We start from the raw sequence: 13,055 nt of genomic DNA, 5'->3' as shown, positions 1-13,055 counted from the left end.
AAAATGTGTATTTCCTTCAGTCACAACTGTTAGTATAGTTTTAGACTCTTTTACAAGCTCAGAATTAAGGTGTTTGCTGTTTGAGAAATTATTTAGCCTTTTTTTTTTTTTTTTGCTTGCAATGATCTCAGAAAATCTCAAAAATAACAGACATAGAGAAGAGATCATACCTTGCTTGCACATGAAAATAGTAATTTTTATCAAAAATAGGCTTGAAGGAAGGTAGAGATGTTGCCTGTAGATAGTACGCTTCATTCACATTACTAATCTCTTTAGATTGCTGAGGAGGTTCAGAGCTTCCTTCTTGTCCTATAAAAGTGGGTAAAGACCGAGTGATTTTTTTTTTTAATAAGTTAAAGAATAGAACTAAGCCTCTGCATTATTTAAAGTAGAATGCATATTAAAGGTGAAATGGCAAAAACGTTGGATACCGTGACTGGCCTCGCAGGTCGTCCGAGATTAAACCCCCTCGCCGTCCTCGGGCCGGTGCTGGTGCGGGCGGAGCAGGGGAGCTGTCCAGCACTCAGCCTCTCTCCAGCAGCAGCATCCCAAAGCCCACTGCTTTCTCGTCGTCTCAAAGGTTTGGACAAACATGGAATAATTACATCTCAGGATACTCCCTTCCAGGGAGTTAAGAGTTAGATGGAAAATATATTACCTGGTGTGGATCACAGGTAACTTTTTAATGGTATGTGGGATTTGGGAAATGGATTAAGATCACCCTATCAGACAGTGTCCCAGTGCAGCTCCCATGCAGGTAGAATTTAGGCACATTAATAATGACGTGAGTTCAACCTAACATTCTTATGTTAAATAGCATAATTTTTAATAAAGATATTGTATTGGTTTTGTGTGGCAAGGTTTTGGTAGCACAGGGGCTACAGGAGTGGCTTCTCTGAGAAGTTGCCAGTACCCATGTCCAACAGAGCCAAAGACAGGCAGCTCCAAGACGGACCTGCCACTGACCAAGGCTGAGCCCACCAGGGGCAGTGGTAACACCTCTAGGATAACATATTTAGGAAGCAGAGGGGGGAAAAATGCTGTGCAACAGCAGCTGACGGACAGAGATGAGAATATGTGAGAAAAACAAGTATACTGGCACCAAGGTAAGTGAAGAAGGAGGGGGAGGAGGTGTTCCAGGCATCAGTGCAGAGATTCCCCTACAAGCAGTGGTGAAGGCCATGGTAAGGCAGGTTGTCCTGCTACTGTCTGTGGAGATCCATGATGGAGCAGGTATCCACCTGCAGCCAGTGGAGAGGACCCCACGGTGGAGCAGGTGGATCCTCAAAGGAGGCTGTGAACCCATGGGATGCCCACACCGGAGCAGGTTCCTGGCAGGAGCTGTGGCCTCATGGAAAGAGGAGCCCATGCAGGAGCAGGTTTGTTGGCAGGACTTGTGACCCTTCAGGGGACCCATGCTGGAGCAGACTGTTACTGGTAGACAGTGTCCTATGGGAAGGACCCACACTGGAGCAGGGGAAGAGTGTGGAGAGTCCTCCCTCTGAGGAGAAAGGAGCAGCAGAGACGTGATAAACTGATCACAGTCCCCATTACTTGTCCCCCTGCACTGCTGGAGAGGGAGGAGTTAGAGAAATTAAGAGTAAAGTTGAGCCCAGGAAGAAGGAAACTGTGGGGGGAAGGTGTTTTTCAAGTTTTGGCTTTATTTCTCATTACCCTACTCTATTTTGATTGGTAATAAATAAAGGTAATTTCCCCAAATCCAGTCAGTTTTGCCCATGACAGTAACTGCTGAGTGATTTTTCCCTGTCCTTATCTGAACCTATGAGCCTTTCATTATATTTTCTCTCACCTGCCCAGCTGAGAAGGTAAGTGATAGAGTGACTTTGGTGGGCACCTGGCATCCAGTCAGGGTCAGCCCACCACAGATATGTAGTTATCAGTATAGTTTTATATTTTGCATAATAGCATTTTTTACATTGTATTCATTATTCAAAGAATATGTCTTTTTCATACCAACATTCACTTTATCTACCTGCATGTGGTAGGCTTTTTAAAATTATTTTTAGCTTAGTAACTATTTGATTATTTCTTCCTGGTAATAACAGGTTGTGGCAAGACTAGAACAACTTTTGGGTGCAACTTTGTTCAGGTTCATCAGTTCTGATGATATAAACAGTAGTAGGTCTCCAGTAAGGAATAGCAGAAATTAATCCAACATGAAATGGTACTTCCCATGTATAGCTCCTCATCGTCAAGCAATCAGTATTTTAGTGACTTTTAGTGAGATATTGCTTTATGTCAGTTTAAAATCATATTGTCTAATGTTTCTTAATTTTGTTAGCAAAAGACCAAAAATCAGTCTTTAGGTCACTTCATAGAATCACAGAGTGGCTTGGGTGGGAATGGATCTTAGAGATTCTCTGGTTCCAACTCCACTGCCACAGGCAGGGACATCTTTCACTACACCAGGTTGCTCAGAGCTGCATTAAACCCAGCCTTGAACACTTCCAGACGTGGGGCATCCCTGTTCCAATGCCTCACCACCCTCACAGTAAAGATTTTTTTTTCCTAATAAATAATCTAAACCTACTCTCTTTCAGTTTGAAGCCATTCCCTTTTGTCTTGTCACTACACGATCATGTAAAAAGTTTCTGTCCATCTTTCTTGTAGACTCTCTTCAGTTACTGGAAGAAAGGAAGTAGGTCACCCATAAGCCTTCCCCAGGTTGAACGATCCCAATTCTCTCAGCCTTTTCTTGTGGGAGAGATACTCCATCCCTCTGATCATCTTGGTGGCCTCCTCTGGACTTGTTCCAAGAGATCCGTGTCCTTCCTATGCTGGGGACCCCAGAGCTGGACACAGCACTGCAGGTGGAGCCTCGTCATAGTGGAGCAGAGGGACAGAATCCTCTCCCTTGACCTGCTGCCCATATTTCTCTTGATGTAGCCCAGGACACACTTGGCTTTATGGGCTGTGAGCTCACATTGTTGGCTCATGTTCAGCTGCTCACCCACCAGCACCCCCAAGCTGTTCTCAGCAGAGCTGCTCTTGATCTATTCAGCCCCCAGCCTGGATTGGTACTGGAGGTTGCTGGTATTTTCATCTCCTTGTTTTCCTGCTTAATGTTATTTCTTTATTTTCTTCTCTGCTTTTGGTTCTGGCCCAAAGTTTGATAAAACAGATGAGTACACATTTTTACATTTCTATACTTATGGGCAGCATAATGGCTGTAAAATTAGCTGAAATTATTTATGGGCAAATAGAATCTTCCTGACATGTTTTTCCATAGATTTTTATTTTCCAGCCTAGCCTTTCAAAATGCTGACTATTTACTCAAAGCTCTGTGTGAGGACAGAATGAGAAATTATATTGTGCAGAAAGCAGTAAAACACATTCACATTATGTTAAGTACACTGGTAAGCAAGCTGTTGCAATTTCATTGATGGACATTGAGTATGTGATGAATTGATCAAGTTAGAGTGGTTTAATAAATGATCATGCCTTTTGCAAAGTAACGCTTTTTCAGTCTAACTTCTGTGTAGCCAGTAATGTAGATTTGCATTGCCTCTGGCAAAAAAAGGAGCTCAAGCTCAGTCTCTCACTTCTTGGATGAATGTAACTTAATCTCTAGGCTATAATATAATAAGGGAAGCCCCCGTTTTTAAGGAGAAAATGGCAGGCATAATTGCTTCTTGCAAGAAACCCAATTCTATCAGTTTGTGTTAGGCATACTCTGAGAAAACTTATGGGTTAAGCCCCCATTTTTGGCAGTATTTAGTGTAGCTGGCATTTTATATGGCAGTAGCGGAATGCACGTGCAGGATTAGCCTGTCTGTACATCCAAATTGCATCCTGGTATGTCTTGGGGTAAAATCTGAGTTCTGGACTCTAGTTTTGCAGAGGCATATGGTAGTCATCAGACTTTTCAACTGTGTTAAAATGGTATTATACATTATTCTCAATTTCTAATTCTTTTCAAATGTATTTTTTTCCACATAACAGCAGACAAGAATGTAGATAGAATGACTTTAAATGCCAGAAGAAGGTTGTGACTAGTAATATCACATACGTCCACTTCTTTGCCTCACAGATTTTGCTTCTGTTTTGAATAATTTACTGAAATTCTTATCTATCTGTCTATCTGCCTTTTTATTCCCCCCCGCAGCTTTTGGTTTGATTTCATTACTCCATTGCTTTGTGTTTCTCCTTTCTCTTTTGACCAACCTTCAAAGTTTTCCATACAACATTAACCACAAGAATTTATCTTCTTTCTTGACCAAATCGTAAAGTCAAGAGGCCAAGGCCTTTTGTTACCTGTGTTGTGATAAAAGTTATGGTTATAATGTAGCTTATGTTGTAACCTCAATCTGACTAATTGTAGCAAAGTAACCACCGTAATATACATCCAGTGTGAACGGTAAAGCAATCACTGAAGTTTTTACTAGTGGTTCACACATTTAGGGACCCCTGGTGGCCTAGTGGTTAGCATGCGGGACTCTCACCGCTGCGACCCAGGTTCGAATCCCAGTCCCCCCGGGCAGATGGAGCTCGTTAGCCCTGTGAGGCCATCCATCTATGAGAAGGTCACTCTAAACAAACCTACGTCCTGAGGACCTCACTGCCATTGTCCAAGCTTGCTTGGCCCTGGCAGATGAACCTTAGGATTAAAGGGTGGGCTCAGTTCAGCGCATGCTGTGTCTCACCTAAAAAATCCATTGCGCAGGCTGGAAAGGTAAAAGAACTTTTCCAAAATCTTTGTTCGCGAAGACTGGCCATTATTATTATTATTATTACACTAGATGCACTGTAGACACCGTGAAGTCAGCTGGTAGTATCTGAGCTCTGACTGTCTTTATGGATGTCCATGACCAGCCTGATGCAGCTTTCAATGACCCAGTTTTGGCATCTACCTTGATGTCACAAAAGGACTATCTGTCACTGGCTCTCTGATAGTCAGTGGTGTTGCAAGGAGCCACAGAGGAAACCTCTGCTAAAGTTTCTATGCCCGACTCAGAATGGAACCTCAGAATGCAACTACAGTGGAAAAAGCTCTTTTTCTGCTGTCCTTTATTCATTTTAGAAAATGACATTTAGAAAACATTGTGCTCTTTTCCTCATCTTACCCTGTCCTTTCTCGTCACTTGCCTTAGATATAACATGGATACAAGTGGGAGGAACTGCCATCTTGAAGCCTCATGCCTTTCTGTCCATCATAGATTAGCTTTTTGTTGCTTCTGGAAGTGAAGATGAACACACACATCAAAAGGATTCCTAGAGAGGCTGAACCACTCATAAATCTCATTAGAAATCCTTAAACAGCTAAATCTGAGCTTTTAGTGTCCTTGACACTGCCTAGAGAAGTACAGATATTCCGTTTGGAGACCATATACTTTCTCTCTAGTGGAATGGAAGAAGATAAAATCTGTGCCAGAAATTACATATGCAAATTAATTTTACCTTATTTCTTCCTTTTTAGACTTTGTATCATATGATAGTACTTTTTTTTTTAACAGAAAGAAGCTACTCTTAGCAGTTAGAAGCACACCTTAGCAGTAAGAGGTTATAGATTATACTTTTTAAATTTTTCTGTGGAATATTAGAGAAGAGGCCAAGAGGACTGATGTGTTAATACCTGCAATGCCTTACTGTGTTTATAGTCACAATCAACCTGCCTTTAAGATGTTGATTATTTAAATTAGGTGAACATTTTAGTTCATATATACAAACTGCATTGGATTAGGAATACAATGAAAACAGCAAGGTAAGAAAAGACAGGAAGCAGATCTGAGGTTTCTCTTGAGCTGGAGCATTATTCTTGACAGAGTTACTGGACAGATGCAAAGCTGAAGTAGCAGACACATGCTTTTCCTTTTGTTGTCTCCTTCTACAATATGTTATCTGGTAAATTGTAGTCTGCCCTTTGTTGTGTTTATTTTATGGAGGTTAAAAGGTCTTGGAGATTTTGTGAGGGAGCTAAAGAAATATATAAAACTATAAATTTAACATGAGTTAAGGAAATGTGAAGTCAATGAGATTTATCAAACATCGTTATGCCAACTGATATTTATAGATAGAACTTTTATATATATTTTACTTACAGGTTTAACATTAGTGAAACCTCATAAATTTCTCCCTCTTCCACTTTTTAACCCATATGTTTATAATGAATGTAATCCTTATAGATAACCAATCACTATTTTTTTAAAATCTGTGAATATGGGGTATTTTTAAGTAATTATAAGTGAGAGTACTTGATTCCACTGATTTTTATTATTTTGGTCAAGTATGTATATTGACGAACTTTGAGAACCATGGAAAAAATTGGTCATACAGACTCCTGAGCATATTTTGAGATTGTTTGCTCACCCTAGAACCTTACAGAGAATAAGCAGAGCCACTGAATCTCAGCAGTAGCATGCTCTGCTGAACTTAAAACACCTCTGCTTTCTAGTTTCATGAGAACCAGCGGGTTTGATGCCAGGGAAGTTTAACTGATACTAAATATAGCATCAGTTAGAGGGCATATCTAGTAACATTACAGTGAGCTTCAAATGTTACCGTCATTCATAAGATTTTCTATGTGCCTAGTCTATTATGACTTGCACATTCTGGCAGAGTTGCTCTTATTATTCATGACAAGAAATCCTAACATCAGCAATTTTTTGACAACGACCCAGTTTTAGTCAAAAGAGCATACTAGAATTTGTTTTAATGCATATACTGCCTAACCCTTTTATTACTTGAACATTTTATCCAGTGCTGCCTTAGGTTTTCTCTTACCTCCTGTTCCCTGTGTTTATTGTATTCTTTATATGACATTAAGTAGGGAAACCTACTGGCCATTTCAATTTTTCCTTCTGGAAAGATGATGTTCAGTTTACTCTCCTGGTTCCTTGCTGTAATGTAGAAATAAGCTGTCACAGATGGTGCACATGACACTGCAAGTAATCTTTTTAGAAACACAAAATTATATATTTCTTTAATAGAAATTCATTTCTAGATGATAGTTTCTGATCTCTAAGCAGAAGATTCTTTAAGATTTTAATGAGCCTTTTCATTCCAGACTTCAGTGAAACATATCTACCAGTCTTGTTCACATGCTTTATGAATGTATAGTTTCTCAAAAAAAAAAAAAAAGAAGTGTATTTCAAAGTTTTCTAAGCATCTAATTGATTTTATTTTGTCAGGCAAAAGGCCTAAAATGCTAATCTCATGACTTGATTGATTAAACAGTTACTTTGATTTTTATTTCTTAAGCATCTTCAAAGTTAGGAAATTGTGCTTAACTGGTGTGCGCTTTGTTTTAGTCCATTCGTTGTTGTAAAAGGGGAAAAAAAGCCTCAATCAGCAAAATGAAGTCTAGAATTTCTTCACATGTTTCGACCATAGAAGGAATCAAATCCCTTGTTTCTTGATCTTGTGTTCAGTGTAACATTTTTTTCCACTGAATATCACACACTTACTTAAAGCTATTGATCTTGTCAGAGTGCTCTCAACCACTGTTTCCAGAGACCTTTCTCTTCAACAGCAATAAAAAGGTTTAGCTTCCTGATTTATTTTCTTACACATAGTATGAAAATAAAGAACCTTAGATGTAGTAATTTTTATTTGATCGGATTTTATAATGCTACCTTAATAAATCATAATTCCATTATTTAAGTGAAATGTGAATTTTCCCATGCAAGCATGCTAAAAGTTCTCCTGACTATTTTAAATCATTTCAGTTGGACTTAAATATGTATACGAACGGGAGTGAGTGAGTGGTCTGACTCAAGAAGAAGCAAAGGGTACTAATTCTTAAAAATATACATAATTAGAGAAACAGACCCCAACAAAGTCAGATTTAAGGAAGCCTAAGGATGGCAGAGTGGGACTAGAAGAAAATGCAAAATCTACTACAGCATAGAGGGGAAATCTGTGACAAGAAAGAACCTTAAGAGAGCTGCCTGAAACTCCAGGAGGCTGAGGACAGAGTGGCATCACATTGAAGGAAAAGATGGGGAGGGCTTTATAATGTTCCGCCTTCCAGGTAGTTGGTTGGTGATGAATCAAGGATTGATCCTCTGAGAGTGCTGTCCCTAAGGATGGCTTAGATGGAAGGCATTCCATATTTCATCTTGGAAAGACAGTCTTAACACTGTGGACTAAACAGATGTTCAACAGATTACCAGAGCAAAACGTCCCTTTTCTGAGCTGTCTTGTGCCATCTTTGTCATTGCAAGAGAGGTAGTGCTCTCCTCAAAGGAGCTTCGTGGGTGCTTATCATGTAGTGTGGACAATACCAGGCAGACAGGAACAGTTTCTTTAGCCCCTTACCTTCGGGAGACCATTTTATTGTTTAAACCTTATGTGTAAATAGCTGCTAAATAAAGCATGCTTAATTTCATATTGACTCAGAGCACACTGATCTGGGAAATGGAACATTTGTATTTCATTTAAAATTGTTTACTATTTCTACACAAGAGAGCTATGTAGGCTGTGAAGGGATTGTTGATGAGGACATAGTGAGGCCTGTGTTACGTTTTGAGAATATTGCTGAACTTTTTGACTGTAAACTCTACCCGTCAAGAATACAAACAGGATTGTGCTGCAGCTGCAGATTGCATCTGGCCTGCATAAGCATATTTAGACAAATTGTGCATGATTTGCATGTTTTTATTTGAAACCTCTATCACCCATTATACAGCATTTTCCTGTAATACTGGGCTGGAGCCAGGCAAAGAGAATGAGGAAGCTGTGGAGAGGCAATCAGATATTTAAAGGGCTGGAGCACAGGGATCCCCGTCTAGATGATTTCAATAAACTGGATAAAATTTTGTACAACTGGAAAATTTAGAAAGGGATTGGTAAGAGATACATGTCTGTGTGCAAAATGTAGCATGAAGACTGTAACTGAATGTAAGTGTGCCTTTTTTGTCTCTCAGAGATGCTTACATACCTGCTTTTTGCTTCCACACTCAAGAAAGATGTATCTGCAAGAGAGAACTGAGGTGGGAAAAAAGGAGGAAGGAAGAACAGCTGAAAGAATGTGCGTGATGCAGCAAGAAGTAGACTGGATTCCTGAATTGTTAGTGTGGTGTAAGACAAGGAAGGATGGAAAATAAGTGTCAATGAAATAAAGATTTTAGATTGTGTTTAGTGGTGTAGAATTAAGGGAAATAAATACATACTCCAAAACAAAGAAGATATAAACACTATCTTGATGTCCATTGTATCAGAGGGAATAAAGAAAGGAAGCAATGCAGTAAACCAAGGGGAGGTAGATATCTACCTCTGAAGGCTGAGCAAAGTTAGCCTTATGTATGGAGAAGGTATTCCTGGAAAGAGGTAGTCTGAAAGTGTATTGAAAGGTAAGGAAAGAAAGGAGAGATACATGAGTGTTGTGGTAAAATGCCAGAGCCAAGCAGTTGTTACTTCACAGCTGTTAATTCACAGGACTGTTAGGGAATTGAGAAGATGGTATTTTTAGAGTCCTACTGTATCCATCAACCTAGAGAAAGTTAACTGCTGTGCAGGTTACATCTGTCTTGCATAAGCATATGAAGACAAATCCTGCAGTATTTTGCTTATGCATTTCTCACCTAGAAGTTATGTTCCACTATTGTTCGGGTGACTCTGCCTAAGTTGCTGCTCATGGCACCCATCTAAAAGTTACAAGTAAATGACTGAACAGAAAAGAAATTCTCCCTTTAATAGCTTGAATAAAGCTGTTGTATCATTACTGTTACTTGGTCTTTCAAGTCGTTTCTATTTAAGCTGCTGCAGTATTTATGCTCCAATTTACAAGGGATGGGATTAGCTTTTCTTTTTACTGATTCTTTTTACCTTTCTCCAGCTGGAGGACTGAACCTATTAGCTCTGGTGCATCAAAAATGCATCCAGTATTAACATCTGCCTAGCTTCTTCTTTTCACCCTGTGATAGAACGCTGAGTTGCCCAGAGCCTTGTAGTGAAGCTACCCCCACCTTTCCCTTTGAAGTGAGTATAACAAAAGACATCAAACAACTACCAGTCTTTAAAGCTAAATGTATTACAGCACAAATTAATAAGCTAGAATAAGGTGGCTGTTAAGAGAGAGAAAAGTCAGATTTACTGAGACAGATGAAACAAGAGTATCTGAAAGAAAATCTGCTCTTTGGTTACTGTGGTTGTGCGTTGGTCCTTTTCTGCATCCTTCCCCATGGGTCCCATGACTTTCAGTGTCTTAGTTGAATGAAGTCTAAAATATCCCTCAGGGTTCCTAGGAAGCTTTCCTTTCCCCCATCATCTTTGGGCTGAAAAGAAACCTGCTCACTGCTGATAGCACAACCCTACTCCTCTCAAAGGCTTGCAGTTTGCTCTCTTTGGGTTGACTTTGGTGTTGGTTGTCTCTGTTTGCCCTGCTCTGTGCCCTGATGTTTCAATTCACAGTGCGGACTGAGATCTGGGGAATCAAGCAGTCAGATTTTTTCCTCCACAGTGGATGTACAGTGCTGTAGCCAGCCCCATGCAGGACTTCTTCCATACTGCCCAGCTTGTCTTGCATTTTAAAGCAGTGTAGTACATAGTACATGCTACTGCAAAACAGTAAGTTTTGCAGTACCAAACACTGCTACCATCTGTTTCATAGACCCTCATAAAAGATAAGGCTGCTTTTTATTAGTTTTAGATCATATTATTGTGGAATATAGATGCTGATGAAGTTAAGGTTTTGGATTGTGCTTAATGTTAACTTTGGCATTTTACAGAAGTTTAGAACAGATCAGCAGAGTGCTTAAAGGCATAGAGAATGCTAAAATATCGAAAATCCTGGCATATATCAGGATATGTGTCCATAACATACACAGAGTACAACACATGGGAGAATCTGATCTATGGGAAAGGACGGAAAAGCAGGAGCTAAAGCAGAGTTGGTCAATGTGTGAGTGGAAATTTTTGGGGGGGGGGTGTCGAGGGGGGGAAGAATAGGAGGAGGAATAAATGGAATAGAGGCCCCAGAGTCCAAGGAAATATTTCACAGCAAGGTTTCAGAGGAGGATTATTCTAGCTAGGGAGTTATCCTAAGGTTATGTAAAAAATGACCTAAAGGGCAGAGAAAGATTCCTTTCTGCCTGGTGAGATTAAGAGAAGTAATTTAGGTAAGGATTTGGTATTTTCTAGTTTGAGGAAAAGATGATATCCTGATAAAATGAAAAAAAGAAATCAAAAGGAACGTGCGATTGTGTCTGTTCAAAGTCGAAATAAGGTTTGAAGGAAGACATAGTCTGAGAAGATGACTGTAGAAAAGAGTAAAGGGATTTAAGATGACACCCATAACTTTTTTAACAGATCATATGGATCTTGGAGGTTACTAGCATCTCAGTAGAGCCATATGTACGATTATGTGAGATTTTAACTGCAATTTAAACAACCAGCAGATCAATTGCACTATACTTATTTACACTTATTTATGGCAGATAGAGCTTTTGAGACTTTAGTGACACTGGCAACTTTCCAGCTGAGCTCACCCTCAAGAGGAGATTTTAACTGTGCTGATACTATTTTTCCAAACGTGAAACAAACAAAAAACCCCATGTCTTTCCTGAAGGCAGCCTGTCCTCTGCCTGCGGGAGCAAAAGCCCGAGAGAATACCTTTTCCCAGCTGTCCCCCAGGATGGACTCTATACCACTTACCTTACTAATAACTTATGACATGTACAAATGTGTATCACTTTAATTCCCTCTTGATGCTACACCCTCTCAGGCAGTTAACTTCAATATAAAAACACCTGCCTGAATCCCGCTGCGGACACTTATGGTTCCTTATTTTCCTGTTGGAAAAATTTCACACCTTAAGGTGTGAAGTAGAAATGCACTCCATAGGAAGGAGCAACCAAAGAATATACCTTAATGCTGGTGTTTGAAGTGTGGTAAGTCTGTACCCCTTAGGCTCTTTCATGCAACTGCTAACTTTACTGGATATTATGAATTTCTCAAATTCATCACAGCAGTGGGAGGGAAAAATCACCATTCGCAGTGGGAATTTAACCTCCACGGAATCCATATGTGGAATAGCAACAGCCTTTCGCCTTTTCAGAAATCTATTCTTTATACTATTGTTGAGAAAAGAGAAGAGAAAAATCCCCAAAAACCTATTCTGTGCTTCTCTTCTCATAGGCCCCAACTGGAGGCTGTGGCATGCTGAGCTTCCTCGTAATGTGCTCCGGGCAGGCATCTTGCCTGGGAAGGTGACAAGCATTGAATCCTCTGCTTGGTGCAGCCTCTCAGCTGAGATCAGCTCTAGCCATAGCACTCCTCTCCTTTTCCAGCATGAAATCAGACAGATTAGTTTAAACCTTTGAAATTATCTGTTTGCTTTGCAACGGGTGGCAGAGAAGAGGAATGCTCGTTTAGTCAGGCACTGATCTCGGTGGGGAAACAGCAGTTTGTTATTCCCCCTGAATGCAAAAGTGCATTTAATCTACCTTGAGAGATGTGGAGTGCTGCAGCACCACAGTCCTTTTAGTCAGCCAGAAATGTGGGCTGCTATTGAAAGCGACAGTCCCACCCCTTCCTTTGTGCTGGAAGTGCTCTGCTCACTGCTATATGATGAGTAGCCTTAGCAAACTGCAATTAATTTCCCAGATGAAAATTAATCTTTTATTAAGTCTGTCTGAAAACTTAACTAGGAGAAGGAGATTTTTCATCCACGTGGCTGTAGGAGTACTAGTGCTGACACAAGGGAGTGGGGTGAAGGGTGTCTTGCAATGGCTTGTACTGGCCTTCCTAGGACAGGGTATTCCCCAAGATCTGTGGGCATTTTCAGAAGCCTGGAGGAGCAGCCTCAAATACCATGTCTTCTCAGGCCAGCTACTTCTCAGTAGCTGCTGTCTCAATCAAGTTATTCTCTGAAAGGACAATATGCTTGTGGGACTTGCTGAGCATAAGTATTGTGTATGAAAGGAACAATTTACTTGTTTAAGGTACCATCATTGTGAAGTGGTTCTCCCCTTCTTCTGTTTTATTAGCAACATTCATCACTACATTCTCTGCATAGATAAAGTAATTTAACAGTGTATGTTGAAAAGGGGAATAGAATAGAATATTACTTTAATAAACAATAAAACCCCTCTCAT

General features: G+C 40.1%; 1 protein-coding gene across 12 annotated transcripts in view; it reads left to right on the top strand.

Moving 5' to 3' along the window:
• The window catches only part of DMD (dystrophin), a 1,013,774-nt gene that overhangs the window by 480,809 nt on the left and 519,910 nt on the right, over positions 1–13,055 (top strand). The gene's annotated exons all lie outside the window — the stretch shown is intronic.

This window comes from Neopelma chrysocephalum, unplaced genomic scaffold (assembly GCF_003984885.1).
Source record: "Neopelma chrysocephalum unplaced genomic scaffold, ASM398488v2 Primary Assembly neopelma1_76, whole genome shotgun sequence".
Classification (NCBI taxonomy): Eukaryota; Metazoa; Chordata; class Aves; order Passeriformes; family Pipridae; genus Neopelma; species Neopelma chrysocephalum.
This window is presented reverse-complemented; position numbering and strand designations above follow the sequence as displayed.